Below are 20,132 nucleotides of genomic sequence, written 5' to 3'. Positions count from 1 at the left end.
AGGAGAACCTTGGGCAGTTTTAAAAATGGCTAAGTCTGTGTCAGAACCAAGGCAATTTGAATCATCTTTGATGAACTCTTTTTAAATGCTTTACTGAGACCCAAATATATTCCACTTTATCACATGATCCTTGACTCTACTAAGTTTGCAATTCTACACAGTATATTCATTTAAAATTCATTTTGCTGAGGCATATGTACATTTGCTAGACTTCTTATCCTATATTCTGAGAAAACTGCCTTTTAGGGAAAACTTCTGTTGCTGGGAAGTCTGAAGACCAAAGTCCAAAAGGGTTTAGTTCACACACAGCCCCTGCAGTGGTTCACTCATTAGAAGTGATTTCCTCTCAGTCTCCAACTTCATGCTGCCTTCTGATGGGTCACAGGCATGTTAGAGACTCTTGTCTTCTGCTCCTTTTCTGTGATCAGTCAATTGTGATTGCAAGATCCCAGCCCCAGTACTCCCCTTGCCAGAGTCCTGCAGGAATATCTGATTTCTTCCCAGCCCTGGTGACTACAGTGGAGCTCAATTCAGGCACATCGGCAGCATCCAGAGGACCTGCCTTGTAGGATAGAAACTAGGCTACAGATTTACATGGATAGCCTTCTAGCATATTCATCTGATGCCAAAGAAATAATTCATTGTTTTCTTTAAGAACTTGAGATATTAAGAAAAAGCTTTGGACTGTCTGTAAATATGTGCAAAATATTAATTATTCAGCCTTGCTGAAGATTTGGGGTTTTTTTCCCTCTTTTTTTTGTTTGGGCTTGTTGGTTTTTTTTTTTAATCTGTTATTCAGGGAGTAGCCCAATTCAAATCCTCTCCAGATGTAGAGAAATACCAGAACAGACAGGAATAATGGCTATATACAGTGCATTATCAAAACATGTGGTAGGTCCAAGCCCAGGGGCAGCTGGCCATGAGTACATGCATGTTGAAGTGGCAGCTGCACACCCCACAAGGTGAGAGGTATTTGCTTGCCTTGTGCTTCCCTCACCTTGCAGGTTCCTGATCAACACAATTCTGTTTGATCCCTCACCTTTGTAATCTGTTCCATGTGACAGTATCCAGATTTGCAGATTTTCCTGAAGCAGGTATCTCTGCACCAGGCAAGGTCAGGGTTTGTCAAGGATATGGGTATCCTAGTTGGCAAGCAATAAAAAGACTGGGAGGGTTGCAGAAGGGAAGGTATTTTAGTGATAGAGAAGAGCATATCACAAAATACTCTGATTCAGAACATGGTAAGGTTGAACAATCAGTGACAAAAGGAATCTGTCTCCATGCAGACAGTGACTGGTGATGTACCACAGTCAGTCATGGAAGACGACCTTTTCAATACCCCAAGCCCTCTATTCTTCCCCTACAGCAATTCAGGGGATTCTGTTTGAATAAGCAGATTCGTAGGTAAAGACCAATTCTCTCAACCAGCTACTGCAGTGAGTGTTTAACAGGAACTTCTGGATTCAGAGACCCCTGCCTCAAGAAACACAGCACATCCACCACTGCAAGGATGTGTCTTTCAACACATGCCAAAAGCAGGTCCTCAAAGTATTTAGACTCATCTACTGTGGCTTCTAAAGCAATAAAAATGCAAAAGAAGCATTCATACTGTAAGCATCTTCAAATGCTAGAGCATTAGGACTATTAACCTTGTAACTTTTGGATGCTGCAAGCATTTTAAAGATCTGCCTGGCTAAGCAACCTTTCATTAACTAATGTAGCTGAAAGTTAGTGGAGGTACATGAACAAACTAAACAGAATGCAATGAATGACTACAAAAAAGGTCGAGGTGGACTGCTAAAAATAAAGCAGCTTTATTTTGCAATTTCTCATCAAAACTAATGTTGATTACGTGTGCTTTTTCTGTAAAGGAAGAAAAATTCTCTGTTTGTACTGACATAATTTTTCTCCTTTTTTTTTTAACTGGGGTGGTTCAAAGAATGATTTCCACCACTCTTTGAGGCAGGTTTGAAGATTTGTGGTGTTGCCTCCTAAGCTGTTGGCAAAACTTGAATTGCTTACAAACAGAAGACAAAGGGGTTAATGCTTGTAGCAAAGTCAGTCAAGTGATGACATGAAAGACCTGAGAGGGTTTATATATTATGAAGAGCAAGGACAAATTAGAAAAATACACCAGGATCGAATCAGCATTCAAGGGTAAAGACAGGAAGGGAAAATTTGGAGTTTGAGGAAGGACTCTTTGGTGATGAGGTATACAAAATTACCTTTCACAAGTAACGTGACAGAAGCTCACAAATGTGCAAATGCTTGGTTCATTGAAAATTAAGTTGGACAAAGCAATAGTGAGAGATAGCAGATTACAGCAGCAGGAAGGCAGATTTAAGCTATTTTCATCCTCAGCTCCTTGGAGCTGGCTGTTATCATGACTGTTTCTATGCAGGAAACTAAAAGTCTTCACAGAATAGCAGGTAGCAGAGAGCTATGCCTGTACCTACTACCAGCTCTGGCAATTTTAGGACAGTTTGCCTGACAGATCTATGAAGAACAAGAAAAACCATGAGGACTGAGACTGCTTTTGAACTCTATGCTAAATCCAGAAATAACAAACACAAAATAAAATTCTGAAATAGTGTGTGAGAGAGAAATTCAAAAGTACTTTTTTTTACTTTGCCTTGTAAAAGACATGTGTCATCAATATTTTTTGGAGCCAGACTAAATGAAGCAATTTATTACAGGAGAAGATGAAAAAAAGCTGCACTCTTGTGGCAATAAAGAGTCAGAGCTGGGCTGTGATGGGTTCAGCCACTGATTCCCTGCAAAACCCAAAGTCACCTCCTCTGCTTTCTCCAGAGCAACCCTGATAATATGACAGTGGATGGGACTGTTTGCCAAGTTTTCTTTATCTTACGCTTCTTGCTCAAATCCCTCTGAAGACAAACTTCTCCCATCTGGGCTAAATATTAGTCATGCACAGAAACAGGGACTTTGCTGAAGTGTGGTCAGCAAAATCAAAGCCTACTATAGTGAGAATTTCATGTAAGTATTAAACTCTTGAAGGCTACAACAGCTCCTCTGCAAAGCTTCTCAGCCAGGTGCTAAGTTTTTGGCAGCCTTAACATGGTGGTAAGCCAGTAAGTTGGGTGAGAGGCAGGGTTGAGGGCAGCTTGCTGCGGCTGCTAGCAGCAGGATCTGATTGAAGCCATGATGTGATGCACTGTGGGTCTGGCTCTGTACCTGTTGCAGGCTTGCTGGATCCCTGATCCTGCATTACAAGACAGAGACAGCTCTGAGGAAACAAAGGAAATTGTTGTTGAAAACACATGCCGTAACTCCTGAAGACAGCAGGCAGCTTTGAAATGGCACAAAACAAAAGTGACCTCTCATTTCATGCATTTCCTTCAACAATAACTGAGAAGTTCCAGGCCCAACTGTGCAGCACCAGCACTCCTTAGGCAATCCATTTACTGCCTATTTCTGCTACTACTGGGGCTTACACATGGGTAGTACATGATGGGAGGGAAAAGACACAGCAAGTTGGATTTGTGCTGCTGCCAATGACTATTATCACAGGAGGAGCATTGTTTAGATGCTAGTCTGGGTCTTGAGATCTTGGTCAGGGTCATCCCAAAGCTGCAGGATAACTTTGATCAGCAGCAACTCCCAGCAACCAGCCAGGCTGACAGCATCACTGGCTTTACAGGGAAAGGACTGGCAAAATGGAAGTTTATTTTATGCTTGACAATTGGTAATTACTAACAGTGATGATCATCACTTTTTCCTCAATCCACACTTTCACGTCGCAGGCTCACATTGCAATCTGGTTAATGTTCAGAAGGGAGAACCAGTCCCATGCACACACTCCTATGCATTTTTCTGGGAAAAGTCACACAGTTGTAACAGGAAAAATGAGACAGAGCTTTGTTCAAAATGAGGTTACATGGAGCCTTGGAGAGCACACTGCAGGCAACAGTCTTAAACGGAGTTCAGAGGACAAGCAAAGAGAACAAAAATTCACCATATATACTCTTCATTTCAAATTCCTAAAGTTCCACAAAACCAAACACGAGAAAACCTGGTTTATGCAGTAGAGGCAATTTTGTCCATGCCATATCTGTGCTTGTTCTCCTCAAAAACCATCTGGAAGAAGCCAGTACTGTGTTTTCCACTTGGCTTTCATGGCTCAAAGATTAGAAATACATATTTGTCATATATATTGGCATTCTTATTACCTCTGCAATTAATCTCACTACCTCTCCTGGCTAAGCAATTGCTTTCTGAAGCAGTACAGCTGACTGTACCCAATTAAGGAATAAGCTGTGTATATGAAATCACACATTCTCTTAGGAAAGGGGATTTTAAACTAAAGTTTTTATTAAGTGAGGTTGGAAGGAAATCTATCCCGGCTTTTATCTTAATGGTCTTTTGAATGTCACCTTTCCATTTAGATCTTCTTGTGATAATCAGGGGCTTCCCACTGACACACAGAGGCTTTGGCAGCTCTTTTCATAATACCTGTCCCTTTAGGCAGTGCTCTAATTCAGGCATTTTGAGTGTCTATGCAAAGAAAAGCAGAGCTTATTAAAAAGAGCACACAAACTTCATCCACTCTGAGCCTTGTACATTAACCCCTGGTGAAAAGGATTTCTCCTCTTCATGGAAGTGGAGGCTCATGAATACAGAAAACCCAGTGGTTCGGTCTGCTACTTATGCCATGTCCCCTAGACTTCCTCTAGGACAATAGAAAGCCACAATTAGGAACTAAATTAATCAGTGAAATATTGGACAGTAAAATGATCAGACATCAAATACCTATGCAAGAATTATTAACAGCATACAAATAATTTCAGAGTCACAGAATGGGTCAGGTTGCAAGGGACCACAGTGGATCCTTTGGTCCAACCTTAATGCTCAAGCAGGGTCATCCCACAGCACATGGCATAGGATTGTATCAGGTGGTTCTTACACATATCTGGTTAGGGAGATTCAACAACCTCTCTGACAACTGATACTGTGCACACTCACTCATAGAGTAAAGAATTTTTTTTACTTCTTTTCTGCTGGAATTTGCTGTGCATCAGTTTCTGATGCCTCTTGTTCTATTGCCTTGGGACCCCAGAGAAGAGCCTGTCTCCATCCTCTTGGTAACCCCCCTTCAGATACTTAAATACATTGATGAGGCCCCCTCTCAGCTGTCTCTTCTTGAGGCTGAACAGGCCCAGCTCCCTCAATCTTTTCTCATAAGAGAGATGTTTCGATCCCCTCTTCATCTTCATAGCCCTTCACTGGACCCACTTCAGAATCTCCCTGTCTCTCTTGTATTGAGGAGCACAGAACTGGACACAGCACTCCAGATGTGGCCTCACCAGAGCTGAGCAGAGGGACAGGATCACCTCCCTTGATGGGCTGGCAGTGCTCTTCCTAATGCAGCTCAGGATCCCACTGTCCTTGGTCACAAGGGCACTTCTGGCTCATGGACATCTTGCTGTCTACCAGGGCTCCCAGGTCCTTCTCTACAGAGTTGCTTTCCAGCAGGCCTCCAGAACAAGGTACTCTTTCCTTTTCCAGGGGCTAAGGCGAGGCTGAATGGGCAGCAGTTCCTTGGGTTCTCCTTCTTGCAATTTTTGAAAGCTGAGTGACATTCACTTTCTTGCAGTCCTTCAGGTACCTGTCCTGATTGCCACAAAGAGGACGGTAAGTGGCCCAGTATGGTATCTGCCAGCTCTCTCAGCACTCATGGATGCATCCAGTCTGGGCCCATGGACTTGTGGATGCCCTCTAGCCCAATCCTCTCCAGTGAAGAGAAAGTCTTCCAACATTCCTTTACTCTGGGCTTCCAGGTCAGGGTTTCCTGATGGCTGGTCTTGTCAGTGAAGATCAATGCAAAGCAGGCATTCAGTACCTCTGTTATCAGGGCTGACCCTTCATTTGCCGATAGGCCCACATTATCCTTAGTTTTCCTTTTGTTATTGATGTTTCTTTCCTGTTGTCCTTGACATCCATGGCCACAATTAATTCCAGATGGACCTTAGCCTCCTTTGTCTTACTACTAATATTCTGCCAGCCTTTCTATATTCACTCCAAGTGGCCTAACCTACTTATTTTCATCTAGAAAGGTGCATCCATTACGGTTGCATGTAATTACCAGTCCTGTCTGACATACTCTCTCTGGACCTTTAAAAATTCTGCATTCAACTGCTTCTTGAAGGTAATTTTCTTCCTGATCCTCCTACAAAGATAAAACAGCAGGTACTGCCTTTTATTAGTGTATCTATTTGAATATGTCTGCTACAAGTACCATTAAAAATGCATCCTCATTGGTAGTAACAGATCTCTTTCTCCATCCTATCTTATTACTCTTCACAATCACCTATTTCTATGACTTCTGAAAAATACAGCAAGCAAGCAATGCAGGGTAGGCAGTAAATATTTTTACACCCCCTATCCAATTCTCTGCCATTACAGAAACAAGTTTCCAGGGATGAGTGCTTACTCCAAAGAGGGCAACAAGGCAAAGGAAGAAGCATACGTTATTCCTTCAAGTAATGGTATAGTCAAGATGGCTTCCCCCTCTTTCTCTTCACAGCCTCACCTGAGAGTGATTGTGTTGATCATTGAGAGCTGTGGGCAATTAATCTATGAGGGGCTTATTTTGGCAGCACTTTGAAGCACACAGCATTTGCAGGGCCCCTCACCAGCATAAACTGATGTAGCTCTGTTGCAATGTGATGGTCTGGTGTAACACAAATGAAAAAGTAAGCAAAGCTGCATGTTGAATGGAAAGATCAAGCTGAATTGCAATGTAATCCTTCTCTAATACTGATGTGGAAGCACAGTCCCAGCTTCACAGGGTACAGACAACCAAGAGCACAGAGTTGCTGATTAAACAAATAAACCAGCTCTGATGAGCAGAGAAATGCTGAACTCTTCCATCAGCAGTTCACTGAAGCAAGCTCTCAGCACACAAATAAACAGATGCCCCCCAGAGCAGGGCAATGATATCAAGAAAAATTCAGGTGATGGATATCTAAAGCAGTAAAAAAAAAAAAAATATATATATATATGTATTTCCTTGCACCACTTTAGAGCAATAAAGGAAGTACATCAAGTACATCTGACACAAAAACTGGCCAGCAACACTGGAATGTTGCACTTCTGCCTGCTTCCTGCCCATTTTAGTTCATCAGCAAGATTGTCATGAAGGTCAATGCATTTTAATAATGTCATCCAGAGAACAAACTGTTTCCAAATTCCAGTAATTGCTTTGTAAAACTTCAGGATAGGATTCCCATCCACTCACAAAATTTTCATTTTGTGGGAGAACCTTAAATTGTGTGAGAGGTTCGATGATAAGCTTATGATGAAAACTCACTAGACACAATCTTCATTGCTCTGTGCAAGGAGAGCAGAGCATTTCCTGCTAATCCTATACAAAAGAATGCATGGGATGAAGCTGGCCCTGCAGCACAGCAGCCCTGTACTGTTGCTTTTACCTGCTGCCCCTCAGCCCCTGGGTTGCCTCATCCTGGGCAGTGCAGCTCCAGCTCTCCTCTGCAGCTCCAGTGGGTTGTCTGTGTGGAGTAATGAATGCATGGGCTCCAATCTTGCACTTCTCCTTGCACCTTGTGGCATAAATTATGGTAGCATGATACCACCCCTTTCTATCTAATTCTGCCGCGTCCTTTCCCAAAAGATTTATTGCCAAATGCTTTCCTTTTTTCTTGGTATTAATATGCTGTAAACATCAATTTATCAGAAACTGTCACCAGCATTTGATCCAGCCCTTGGCAGCAGTGTCTCTCTAAAAGACCTGCACTGAGTATCAGCCTGACGAATTACTCTTTGGAGTTTTTGGAAGGATTTTTATATGATTTGAGATATGAATCACACAGGTATGTGTGGTTACATCATTATGTCACCCACAAGTGGCATAAGTATTTCAGTCACCAGCGAGAAGCAGCACAATCTCAGTTAGCAAACCAGGAATTTTACAGGTGGAAATAATTCATCTCTTTCCAACCTCAGCTCTCAGGAGAGCCCAGCTGTGAAATGACAGTTCAGCATTTATCCACCTGGAAGACATTAGCCCAGCTTTCCAAATAAGCTGTCACCTTGGAGCAAGGGAAAGAAAAACCTCTCACACCCAGACTGACAGACATACAGACTTACTCACTGGAGGTGCTCATACCTGACATATCCACATGGCCCCTGTTTTTCTTACTCACTGGCATTTTGTTTTAGCACAAAACATGACAACAAGGATAAAAGACCATTTAAAAGACCTTGGACATCTGAATACTTTTAAATCTTCCCATCAAATGAAACAAATGCATCCTTGCATAAGTCTCCTTTACAGCCCAGTCTGAGGGAACAGAGTCCTTATTCTTTTAATGAACAGCTTGCATTATGCTTACATCATGTTTGAGTTAGCATTATGAAGCCTAATGACTTCACCTATAAAGTATTAGATAAAGTATTTAGTTTAAATTGAAAAAATGCATATAAATGATTTACAAATCCTAATACAACTACACATCCAAGCTCATGCAAATCTTTCTCCATTAGCAAAACAGTATAAGCACACTCATGCACAAGAAGCAAGTCTTTTCCATCCTTTGCCTTATGATATAAGCACTTTATGCAAAATGCATGCACATATAGGTATATATGCAGATGCCACATCACTGACACAGGTTAGTTAACAGAGGTGCATGCATCTGAAAATTGCACAGAAACAAACTGACAGCTTTCTGTAGTGCCATCCTAATGTGTGTCTTATGGGACTCCTAATGAAGCAAAGATCTAATGGGGTAAAAAAACCCCAAAATATCTCTAACTGTATAATTAAAAATGTGATGTCTCGGTGCACAGACAACATGTAGAATCCAGTCCTGACAGCTATCCATCCTGGACTAACACCATATGCCTTTCAAGACCAGCTGCATTACCCAGCAGCCAAAAGCCCCTTCTCAAAGAGAAGGAGAGTTCAAAATGGTCATGGGAACCATTCTCACTTCCTTGCCAGCCAATGGCTGTCAGGATGTGGGTGGATCCCTCAAACTGGATTGCAGAGAACTGCTGGGCAAGGCTCTGACTGATAAAGTTGCTCATGTTGGCATACTTTCTGTTCAGCATTGAGCTAATGGTCATTGATGTCATGGTGGGCTGAGGTTTGAGCTACTGGTGCTCTACTGCTCCAGAGAGAGGACAAAGCTTTAACAATCACATTAGGAAGCCCCTAGTTTTCCCTCCATCATTTACAACATTTGCTTTAGAGAGGACGTTTCCCTATCCTCAGAAAGCACATTTGGTTTTGTAGGAGGCCATGAATTTTCTATGATGTTCAAAGAAAAGCAGGGAAGTACTTAACAAGCTCAGTCTACCAAAGCAGAATTGCATGGGGCACGTGAGGGCTTGTTCACACTTCCACAGCACAGTTGGGAGCTTCTCAAACATGAGAATGGTTTGTATGGAAAGTGAAGGCACCCTGATCATGGAGGCTGTCATGAGACTGAACACCCATCCTTCTGTTCAGCTTAGTTAAAATTCATTTACAAGCCGTCAAATAAAAAAGGGAAAGTATGTTACAGCACTACACTAAGGAAATACTGGCAATATTCCAAAAGTGCTAAAGGGTCATGGCAGTAAAGTACACAGGGCTCAGCAAAGGCATATTCAATGAATTGCATCTGTGGGAGGATAAAGAGGATGATGCCAGAGGGGCAGGATGCCATCCAGAGGGACCTGGATAAGCTCAAGGTGGGCCCATGTCAACCTCATGAAGTTCAATGAGGCTGAATAATAAGGTTAAGTGCAAAGTCCTGCACTTGGACTGGGGTGACCTCTAGTATCGATACAGCCTGGGGGTAAAGGGTTTGAGTGCAGCCCTGTGGAGGAGGACTTCAGGTGGTAGAAGAAAAGCTGGACATAACGGACAATAGTACATCCAGAAGGACCAGGGTAGTGATCATTCTCCTATACTTGGTACTGGTGAGGCTGCATCTCAAATCCTGTGTTAGCTCTGGGCCCCATCCAACAAGAAAGACATTGAGGTGTTGCAGTGTGGTGAAGACCCAACCTGCAGTGCTGCATCCAGCTCTGGGGTTCCCAGCACAGGAAGGATATGGGCCTGTTGGAATAGTTTCAGAAGAGGGCCACAAAAATTATCAAAGGGGTGGAGCACTTCTCCTGTGAGGAAAGCCTGGAGAAGACAAGGCTGTAGGGAGGCCTCATTGTGGCCTTTCAGTGCTTCAGCAGGGCTTATGAAAAAGATGGTGACACACGTTATACTAAAGCCTGTGCCAATAGGAAGGACTAATGGTTTTAAACCAAAGGAGGGTAGATTTAGGCTAGATGCAGCAAAGATTATTTTTTTTACAAAGGGGCGCGTAAAACATTGGAAGATATTGCCCAGAGACATGGTAGATGCCTTATCCCTGGAAATATTCAGTCAGGCTGGACAAGTCTCTGAGCAATCTGATCTAGTTGATGCTCCTGCTTATTGCAAGGAGGCTGGACTAAATTACCTTTAAAGGTCCCTTCCAACCCAAACTATTCTGTGATTCTATGACTTTGTTCTGCTTGTCTCCCACCACTGACTGCAGAGGAACCCTACAGAACTACAGATCACTGCTCACTGCAGCAATCTAGTGTCTCATGCTGAGCTTTGACCTTCACTGGGTAACCAGTTAACCAGCTACTGCTACCCAGAAAAAGCATGTTGGTGCCTGTGGTGTGTGGGGGAAGATGGGTCCTTCTAATGTCACTGGGGAAGAGCCTGCACTATTCAATGCAGTCACAGGATTTTCTCCAGAAGGTCTGGGTTTTGAAAGCCTTCTCTAGCTGTCCCTTACTTAGGAAGGGAGGGGGTATTCAGGGAGAAACAATCTTCTAGGGAGCAGGTTTGTCTGCTCTTCATCAGTGACTGGCGAATGTCTATCCTGCTGCACCAGGACTGCACACAGAAGCCCTGCGGGCAAATAGCTCACCCAGAGCAGGCCAGGGTAAGCAGAGCAGTTCATTCTGCAGGCACTTCATTTTGTGCAGAAGAGAGTTGGTGTGTTGTAGCTTGGGCAGTTAATTAAGAACTGAGAGCACTTTTCCTGGGGCAATGTGCTTGTTCCTTAGAAAGGGTGGTTGATATTATTTATGGCTTTCATTGATCTAACAGCTTGCTGCCAAGGAGAGAAGCCCTACTTTTCCCTCCCTGCATTGACACCAGCCCTGGCAGCCTTCTAAGCTGATTCTGCTCCCTGAGCTGGCAGAGGCAACCTCCTAAAGTCCCAGGGGAGCAGAAACTAGGAACAAGAGGACCCCTTGACTGAGAGCCATGGCAGAGGGAAGAGAGCAGAGAGCTGTTGGATCACATGGGCTCCAAGGTGCAAATTTCCTTTTGGTGCTAAACAGAGGTGAGATGAAACCTGCTTGAAACACTGATCTGGCTTCTCGGCATACACAAAAAACAATAAAGCTGTTTATGGCATTCTTGTCCTGCAGGACACCTGCCTCATTCTCCAGGCAGAATGGGCTGTCCAAAACTCTCTTTCATTCACTACACAACATGAAGCATGCTAGGCAAGAAGAGACATGGGCCAAAGAGACATGTAATTAAGTAATGAACCACCATTGTAACAAATAGGCACTGACTGTCAAAGTTAAGGAGGAGACCACCACTTTATTTCTGTAAGTGCTTGAATTCAGAGCACTTCCACTAGGAAATATATCCTTTTGCTCTTAGTGTAATTTTAGTTTTTCTATGAGTAACTGCCTCAAACAGAATGATTTACGAAATCAAGCCAATGCCCAGTTGTGCACAAGTTTATATGAGGGTGCATCATCATGGCCCACTCTGTCTGATAAACACTTGGGTGTTTTAGCTAATTGATCTTGAGCTGCCTGTACCACTTCAGGGCCAAGGAGTGCTGCCAGCACCTCCTGCAGCTCTGGTTAATGGGTATGAACTTCTTCACATGTGCCAACTTGGCATCTTGGCACACGTCTTGAGGCTGGAGACTTGGAACTGAAACACTTGTACTGACCAGTAGTATCATGTAAGTACTGTGGATCAGATGTCTGCTCCTGTTCCTATTTCCATGACCTAAGAAAACATGAGCTTTGTCCACACATAACACCACCGAATATCAAGGTTCATTGTTTTTTTCTGAATGTTTGGTATTTTTCTTAAACCTCTTGCCTGGGAAGAATGGAAACATCTTAAATTCCATCAAAACCAAAGTGTGGATTATTCCAAACCTAACTTGCTTTAGTTGTAAAGAAGAACTCAGCTGGGTGCACCACTCCCAGCACTTGCTCTCTCTCTTCAGCCACTTGCCTCAGTACCAAACAACACAAAGTGGTTTTAACACCTCTGCCCAAATCCAGGATTTAGAGGCAGGAACTTGGTGAATGACAGGAAATACAGACCTGTGCAGGCACATCCTGGCATGACAGTGCCAGGCAGAAAAGTGGGTGTTCAGAGGCAATGAATGACCCCCAGCAATGGCACACCCTTGCCCTGAGAATTGTTCTTCCGGAAGGCCCCACAGCCCCACCAGCCAGGTAGGACCTGCAGACACTATGTGTGGATGAGCTGGGCACCAGACAGCTGCTACAGGCATCAGCAGGCTGTGCCCTGGGTGATGCTCCAGACAGATGCTGCAGGTTCAGATGTGCGGGGTGCAGAGGGGCCTGGGGTGCACTAATGCACTAGCGCACGCCTTTGCCGGGGGTGCTGTGCAAAGTCTGCAAGCAGCCTTCCAGTTTCATCCCATCACCAGAGACTATGCTGCTGCTTTAAGCCTGATGCTATATAAAAATCCTGACAGGCATCACCTTGTACTTTGGTGCAGCTTGTATTTAGAAAAGCCGGGTAACATGGAATTGTGGCTTTGCCTGTGATCCTGATTTCTTGCTGCAGTGATGCTGTGACTTGAGTCTGGGGGCAGCAGTCAGAGGCTCTCTGAGAGATGCTGCCTGCACTGCCTGCTCCCAAAGCCTCTGCCTAGCTCCTTGGCTGCACTGGCTTCCAACCAGCAAGGACAATACATGTCACTCGTTTTTAACACAGATGGAGTATTTATAGTTCAGGACTTTTGTATTCTCTTCCATAGCTTAATTAGCAATATAATTTCCTGTAGCTCTCCCTGTACTTGTGGGAATGGAGGAGAATGACAATTACTGTGGAAAGGCAGGGGCAGAGGGGGGAGAGGGAGAAAAACAGACACACACACACACAGAGAGCCGTTTCTTTACAAGTGGCATAACACGGAGATGGCTCTGAGCTGCTGCCAGCGGAGGGGACTGTCTGCAGTGGGTTTATGAGGGAGTAATGACTCATTCCTACTTCAGGAAGGCTCCCGTATTGCATAAGAAGAAATCTCATACATATTGAAATAAACTAACTTGAATCTGCATTACCAGCAGAGCCTGCATTAGCAATACTTTCACATTTGAAGAAAAAGGATCTAAACAATACTATAAAGGAAATCTGAGCAGCTGTCAATGCCCTGAAATAATCATGTTGTCATAAGTGTTCAAAGGCCATATTGTCTAAGGAGCTGTACAAACATAAAAAATCAGATTTGTGTGCTGAATGTAGCCTATGGCAAAGTGCACTAAGGGAGATGAAGGAAAAAATGAGGAGTAGTGAACAGAGAAGGAGGTCCAGAGCAAAGAGTTCATGAGGCAGTGCTCCTGTGGTGAAACAGCCTAAGCATCTCCCCTTCCCCTAGGCAGGTATTTCTCACAAAAAATCCTTTTTCTGTCTCCAGCCCTGTCACAGGCACAGACTTATGCTGGCACATGGGATGATTATATCACTCCAAAGGCTTTTCTCCTGACCCCTGTGAAGTGCATGGGCTGCAAAGAGGCCTCCACCTCAGAGATGTGGCTCTGCTACTGTGGGGAAAGGTGCTACAACTGCTACTGCAGTTTGGATTTTCCTTGGGCATGGCAGTGTTCATGGAGCTGGACTGCTTTCCTGACTGACTTCTAGCTCAGTGTTGACTGAATTAATTCATAAATTCTGCCTCCCCCCAAAAATTAGAAAAATCTGAATCCTCCATCTACATCAGTATTAGAAAAATCTTATAGCACAACATATATACATATATATATATACATATATATATACATATATATACATATATGTGTATATATATATATATAGACACACACACATATATATATATATGTATACATGTGAATTGCCTCCCAAAACACTTCTCTCTCATGAGGTAGATAAAACTGTTTTCATCTATGAGAAGGCATGAAAAGGGAGGTGGAAGCAATTAAAATTAACCGAAAGTCACCACCAGAGTTTTGACAGCAATCCTGCATCCCGTGCCTTGCTACTCAGCTTCAACCTCTGCACAGACATCTTCTCCCACAGAATCCTTGCCCCTGCTACAGCAGCTGCCAGCTGAATTAGAATTCATATTTTAAGCAGTTCTCACTCAAGCAATTATGTGTTTTACTTGACTGTTTTGGAATTATCTGCACAATGAAGGCACAGCTCCCTTCACTGCTGCCTTTCACATCCTCCCAAGTGTCATTTAGAGCTTCGAGGAAAACATTTAGAGAACAGTTTAGGAAAGGTGAGCCATCTGCATGTTTATGAAAGAGAGAGATCTAGTAAAGCCATGCTTGTCCCCAAGCATTGTTTACAAAACACTTTCAGGATGAAAATGAAAAGGCAGCTGCAGCGCAGGTGTGACCGCCCTGTAGCAAATCCTCAAGCTGGGCTCAGGCGGGAACACTGAGTTACAGCTCCAATTTTCTTCCAGCTTCCTGCTCATACAACCCACGTGCTTTGTGCCCAAATCTCTGTGTGATGCCTGGTTTGACACAGACATCCCAGGTCACAGCTCTGTAAGGCAGCCTTCATTTCAGGAGTGTCTGTATAGATAACATATGCACCCACTTATGCAGAATAGTAGGTCCTGGGGACACTTTAGCAAACCTGGGACTGCCCTGCACTACTCTGAAAGGTCCAAAAGACAAACCACAAGGCTTGAAAGATTGTTCACCCTGCCTCAAATGCCTTCTGCAGCTGGGCAAGCAAAGGCTCTCAGCTTGAACACGCTGCCCAGTTTATGCTTTGCGTGGTGTTTATAAAATTCCCCCACCCGACCACGGAAACACCTCAGCCAGTGACACACTAGAGCTAGAGTTTCCTGAGGCACAGACAGGGACAGATGCATCTTGGGCACATCACACATGGAGATGGCACTTGGGCATCTTTAAGCAGCAGCACTCAGGCCCCTTTGCAGGGGTAGCTGGGCCATGGTCAGCCCACATACCTGGAGGAGGGCAGGAGGTGCTGGGGGTGAGGGTGCAGGGGTGGAGGTTAGGCAGCATTTTTGGCTTCCTTCAAGGCATTCTTTATATAGCTGCTTACATAAGGCTGTGCAATTTGGCTCCTGTTGGGAGAGAAACGCGGGCGTAGGAGTACTGGTACACCAAAGCCGACTGTAAAAGTCATCTCTGGGGTTTGGGTTTTCTTTCCCTGTCATTCTCCACTAATCTCTAGAACAGCCACTGCTAAATACTTAATAAAAAAGAGAATACCTTAGCAGTAAGTCATGGTGTGCCTCCAAAAACTGAGCTGGCAGCTGGAGAATGATCCCCATACTGTTTTCCAGACATGACCATGCCAAGGACTCACAGGGGCAGCACCACAGCATTCACCCCCATTCCTGCAGTGTGGGTACCAGGCATGGAACAGGATGAGCCCAGGGGGGGCTCATCTACACCCACCCCTGAGAAGCTGTAGTAACCAGTGATGACAGAAGCAAGGAGCTCTTCCCCTCCCTCCTTTTTCCCCTGATGCTGATGGTTCCTTGGCCAGAGAGAGGGGTAAGCATGGGTTTTTGGTCTTGGAACAACAGTAGAAAAAGCACCACTTCCCTCAGACTTGACACTAATATGTATTTACACTGTGTTTCATGCCCAAGATGAAGCCCAGCTCTGCTGTGCCACCACGGATCACCGCTGCCATCTCCTTCAGGGAATGCATTTTCCAGAATGGAAATCAATTGTGTTGAAAATAGTTAAGGAGCTGTGCAGTGTAACATCACATACAGATGAACTTGTAATTGCAGCCAGCGACACGCTCCGAGCCAATTACTCATTACATGGGTCACTTGCAGCTCTCATTATGCACTAGGGGCTGCACAGTGCGAGACGAGGCTGTGGAGCGGCTGGGTGTTCACAGGGATTGCCCAGCACAAACTGAGGGCTCCAAGGGGCCACAACAGCAAGGCTGAAGTGGTGGCGAGGCTCAGGTAGAGATGGACAGGGCTTTCACTGGTTGTTTGAAATCAGTCTCGGCTGATGGTCAGCTTTGCTGTTTCTGATGTCTAGTGCCCCTGATTTCTCACAGCCAGCAGGTGCCTCATCTTTCATTGCATTAAGGGGGCCTATGAGAAAGACACAGACATTTTACCAAGGCCCCCATTGAAAGGAAGAAGAACAGCAATTTTAAGCTAAAGGACAATAGGTTCAGATTAGATATTAGAAAGAAATTCTTTACTAGGAGGGTGGTGAGGCACTGGAACAGGTTGCCTAGGGAAATTGCAGATGCCCCATCCCTGGTACTGTTCAGTGCCAGGTTGGACAGAGCTCTGAGGAGCTTGGTCATGTGGAAGGGATGCTGGATTAGATAATCTTTGAGGTCCTTTCCAACCCAAGCCATCCTATGATGCTACTCCATGCAGGTACCCAACCAGTACAAGTTATCCAGGCGCAAGTTCCCAGGTGGCATCTCATCCTTACCTGGGATGGAGGGTCCACACAACAGATGGAAGATCTGCCCATGCACAGGGTGCCCACTTGACTCTATCCCCAGTGGAGGCACTTTCATACTGTGGTAGGGCTGTCTCTTCTCACGGGTGCTGGCTTCCTTGGTCCTAATGCACTCTGCATCATGCCAAACTGAAAAAAAAAATATGTCTCAGACCTCAGATGTGGCTCTCTCTGAGCTGGCAGCAGGCAAATGGGTTGGCAGGCACTGTGGTCAAGTGTGACAAAGCAGAGGGGGCCGGGGGAGGTGGATACAGCATGTGCAGCCGTGGGGTGGCACAGCAGCAGGCTCTCTGCACGGCAGTGAGCTGTACCTTACCCAGGTACTTCCCTGACAGTAACTAACCTATCTTGAAGTACGAGGCGTTTTCCAAATACTTTTTTTTTTAAAAACTCATGTAAGGTACCAGGAAAGTAGATCACTCAGGCCACAGTCAAGAATCATTTTCAGGCATCATTTTCATAGATTCAGTGACAAAAGACAAGAGTGCTGCAAAAAACTACCACCCAGAGGTTTACAAGCCTTAGGCAAAGGTAAGTGAAGAGCACTAAAACCAGGGTGCAGCAAGGAGGTTATCTTGTTATTCATAGGAAAGATCCTGAGAAAGTAAGAAATAGAAGCTCCAGGCTCTACCATGGCTGGGAAAGAGAGCTTGGGAGGGAGGCCTTTGCAGCCCTAAGAGAGGAAACAAGCCCAGTCTCACTGCAGATGTACACAACACTGATGGACCAAAACTCTCCATTAGTAGCAAACAACAAGAATGACAAGAAGCGTGAAGCTGTGGTATATAATTGCCCTGAATATATCTGAGCATTGCTTCCTCCAGAGACAGCTGCTGTCTTGTTGCCTGCAGAGGGACGAGCTGCTACCGGTTTTGCTTTCTGCACCTCTGAGTGACGGGCAGGACTTGCAAATGTGCCAGCAAGGACAGATGATGCAAAGGGCACTGGCTTTCTCCCTCAGAGGAAGTCAGGGAGAACAGAGGACTGAGTGCTCCGGGTGCTGGTAAACACAAATGGTACAAGAGAGAAAAAGTTAATGTACCACAGCAATGACAGTGCAGGGGAGGGGGAGCTGGTCTGTTCCAAACCTCTGATACTCCCACGGTGGAAAAAGGAGGAGGGCTGGAACAGTTCCTGTTGCTGGGGAACATCGCTAAGGTCTCTCTGTCCCTGTCAGCCACTGCTGGGATATGTAAAATGTGTTCTGCTAGCAAAGTAAAAATTGTTTTCTACAAAGACAGCATTGACTTCCTGGCAACATCTCCTGTCTGCCTTTTCTGGCACCTGCATCAGACGGCACAGGTAAGTTCACAGTAGAGCTTCACAAGTACCCAGGCCCCAAGAATTTCTTTCCATAGGTGAAGTAAAAAAAAGATACTGAACTCTGTGCATGGTACGTTTCTCTGAGCCATCCTGTAATGCCTGCCACAGCAGAATGGATGTGGGGTCCAAATAAGCGGGAGAGGCTACTCAGATCCTCATCAGCTGACATTTCTACTGCAGTTGCAAATGGACACCAATTTGGGTTGCAGGAGTTAGACATGCATTCCCTAAAAACCACATGCGGAAACAGTAGCCATTTCATTCCCAGCATCACAAAGGGACAAGAACGATGTGCCCTTTCACCAAGGTTTAATTTGCAATTTTACCTGAGTGTGACAATGCACCATAATATACACAGCACACCAAGTAAAAGAAAGGTGTCCATTAAGACTTTTTTAGTAGTTTCTAAGACTGATGTCTGCTAAATCAGAATTACATTCAAAATTAATTTGCACTTTTGAGGAATTCACCTCTGGTTCACTTTGACACAGGGGGATTACTAGAAAGAGGCTGAAAAATTTTATTGGGCCTGCCTACTCCAGCTCCTTCAGCTTCTGGAAAGACAAAAGTGGTCTTTCTTCATATATCTTTCCCCCAATATCTTTGTCTTCATTTTTCTTACCATTTATTCCCCTCTTCTTACTCCCCTGGCCATGGGATCATCGACGTGGAAGAAAATAATTAGGTGGGTGGGTGTCCTCCTTTCTTTGTAGTATCTTAATAGACATTATGAAATAGTGGAAGGGGGGGAGAAAAATCTCTCAAATTCATTCATCCATCGTTCCCTCCCACGCAGAGGAAAAGACACGGACCCGCGCAAGTTCTAGGGGCGGCCCAGCAGCGCGGACTCACCGCTCGGTTTAGCGGGAAGAGCTGGATGCTGCCGTGAGTGCGAGGATTAGGGTGGCGTCACTGGAAGCACGACCGCAAGGCAGGGCCGGAGCAGAGGAGCGGGCGGGGCGGAAAGGCAGGAGCGGCTCCCGGGGCGCTCGCTGCCCGCGCCCGTCGGCCCCGCTCCCTCACACGAGCCCGCCGGGCTGCGGCAGCGCCCCCTGCCGGCCGCCCCGCCCCTCCCGGCTCCGCACGAACCGGCCCACGCCGGGCTCGGCCCGCCACCGAGTTCTGCCGCGGCAGCGCCCAGAGAAACCCAAACCGCTTCCGATGAACAGAGGAAAACCCACATCAACTGATTCAACCAGAGAGATCTCTAAAGTGCCAGTACCCAAGTATCATCATGGGTCTCAACAAGTCCTGTTAAAAATGGGATAGAGGACGATCTTTGGCAAGACTAGGAAGCCATGGAATAGGCATTCTGCTCACTCAGATCAGGTGTGTGCTGTAGCAGCAAACACACTGCTCCCAGGTCCTAGATAGGCTCACAGGGATACACTGTCTGGGAGTAAGAGAACTGGATTTCTCTCAGGCCAAACTGCTCTAAGAAACAGCCTCCAATCACTAACCGGGGCTCCGGTTCCTCAATTTTTACCAGTTGCAGGGCTTAGGCTGACACCAAGAGCAAGAAACGTGGACTACAGCAACAATTTTACCCTTTGTTATCCCTAAATTAGTCTGGAAGTGCCCTTTCTACTTTTTGATATTGACAGCTAAAAGCTCAGCTGCTTCCTTAAAACATAGTTACAGGAGTTTTAATCACACTTGCTAACATTAAAAAATAAAAGGTGTTGTTTTTCATTAGGAACACTTGCACTATTTGTGTTCTCTTTCATTCTTAAATTGAGGCCTGAAACAGCTATGGGCCAGGTGTCACAGGCAAGCAGAAGAAATGTGGCAGATGCTTTTGGTTTTTATACAAAGGTAACACCCAATCTTTAAAGACACAGAGCTGTCCAGGGATCACTGTTTATGGCAGAAGTAATTTTTTCAAACTGTAGGGGGCAAGATAATGTTGACTCTGTATGAGTGAAATATTTGAGAGAATGGACAGAGAGCAGCTGAGTATTTTTAAACTAGTATCACTGTATCAAAAAGTGTTTTGTGTAAGCACAGTCATAATGAGGACTCCACCCAATGCTGCACTTGGCTATTAG

At 45.0% G+C, this 20,132-nt stretch overlaps 1 long non-coding RNA gene across 1 annotated transcript in view; it reads right to left on the bottom strand.

Annotated features, from left to right (window-relative positions):
- Nucleotides 1-18,953, bottom strand: part of LOC116997214 — a 67,954-nt gene extending 49,001 nt beyond the window's left edge. Inside the window, exons 1-2 of the long non-coding RNA XR_004418134.1 lie at nt 18,707-18,953; nt 16,732-16,890 (exon numbers count right to left, since the gene is read on the bottom strand). This is a non-coding gene — a long non-coding RNA (uncharacterized LOC116997214). The remainder of the gene's footprint in view (nt 1-16,731; nt 16,891-18,706) is intronic.
- Between the last annotated feature and the right edge of the window lie 1,179 nt (nt 18,954-20,132).

Source organism: Catharus ustulatus, chromosome 6, assembly GCF_009819885.2.
Source record: "Catharus ustulatus isolate bCatUst1 chromosome 6, bCatUst1.pri.v2, whole genome shotgun sequence".
Classification (NCBI taxonomy): domain Eukaryota; kingdom Metazoa; phylum Chordata; class Aves; order Passeriformes; family Turdidae; genus Catharus; species Catharus ustulatus.
The sequence above is the reverse complement of the archived record's forward strand: the minus strand, read 5'-3'. Positions and strand labels throughout refer to the sequence as shown.